A 1,482-nucleotide genomic window follows, 5' to 3' on the forward strand; every position below is an offset into this window, starting at 1 on the left:
GGGACCTGCACTACTAAAACTCTCTATTCATGTCTAAAGGCAAGATTACATATTGGGGAAGGATGTGCCTCTACCATAGGTGGCTATTTAAGAAGAGGTGGTCTTTCAGGGTAGCTGAAATGGCAAAGATGTAAGAGAGAGATTGTATAGGGAGGAGTACACTATTTTAATGTGATAACAAATAGGCCTTTGCCAATCTTAACTGAACTTCCAAACCTGTGCAGGAAATAAGAAATGAATTAGCCTTGAGCTAATTGCCCAGAAGTCATAAATCATATAAAATAAAGTTATGATAGAGTTTGAAAATGAACAGATAAACAATGTAATAGGTCGCATAAAGGTTTATAATTAGCAATAATCGTGCCTCAGATAAACCTCATTGGCTACGATACTGCCACTGCGCAAAGCTGGGTCGCAAAAAGGTTTCGAGTTGATTTTGTGCATCAGTTCTGTGTGAATGCCTGCCAAGAAAAGAATCTATAAGAGAAAATGTATTTTAAAGGCCAAAACTGCTGTTATCATGTGGTTAAAGATTCGGTGATGACTTTAACATGTTTTAATGAGTTTCTTTTTATGTTTCCTAATATTACAAATGCAGTGAAATGGTTTTTGAAGAAAAAGGTCCACAGTGAGGTTTTTGTGCTGATATTTGTGTCTTTTCATTGTGCTACAATTCCCATTTGCTAAACAAACCAAAATTCACCAACGATTCTTTTCTAAAACAAGTCTAAAGTGAAAGTTTATAAAGGTCCTTGAATGAGTCATTCAAGATTGTATAATCTTTGTCCGCTATTACTCATTTCTGTATGTTTGGATCTTAGCTGGACAAGAAAGACCAAATGCCAAATGCCAGACAAGAACAAAAATGGGTTTTGTTGAGGTGTTTACAGAATAAACAAAGCCTGAGTTTTAATTGGAGTTTAATTCAGAATTCTATCTAAGTTCCTGAAATGATCCTGTGGAAGATGAAAAGGTTGCTGCCTCAAGGCAGTAATTCTTAAATGATTTTTTTTAAGTGTTTGCTCTAAAATAAAAATTTCCATTACTTTTTAAGTTGTCAACCAAAATTATTTTTTATCATAAAGTTAAACAATTGTAAAGGATGTCATTTTGGGGCATATTTTAAATATTGCCAGACTAAAATAAACATGTACATCACTACTTTATTTTTCTTTTTTAAGTGAGAGGAGAGAAGATAGTGAGACAGACTTGTATGTGCCCTGACCAGGATCCACCTGGCAACCCCCATCCAGTGCCAAATGCTCAAATAAACCAAGCCATCTTCAGAGCTTGAGGCTGATGCTCAAACCAACTGAGCCACTGGCTGTAAGAGAGGAAGAGAGAGAAAAATTGAAAATTAATTTTATCTTGTGAACATAAAAGTGTAAAAGTAAAGAATCTTCTAGTTTGAGTGATCATTGTAATTCACTGATATACAATTGGTCAAAACAATATTTTGCTTTTACAAAACTTGAAGAATAA

General features: G+C 34.5%; 1 pseudogene; it reads right to left on the reverse strand.

Moving 5' to 3' along the window:
• Nucleotides 1-250: 250 nt before the first annotated feature.
• LOC136336869 (U4 spliceosomal RNA) lies at nt 251-409 on the reverse strand (annotated as a pseudogene).
• Nucleotides 410-1,482: the final 1,073 nt, after the last annotated feature.

The sequence above is a fragment of the Saccopteryx bilineata genome, chromosome 4 (assembly GCF_036850765.1).
Source record: "Saccopteryx bilineata isolate mSacBil1 chromosome 4, mSacBil1_pri_phased_curated, whole genome shotgun sequence".
Taxonomy (NCBI): Eukaryota; Metazoa; Chordata; class Mammalia; order Chiroptera; family Emballonuridae; genus Saccopteryx; species Saccopteryx bilineata.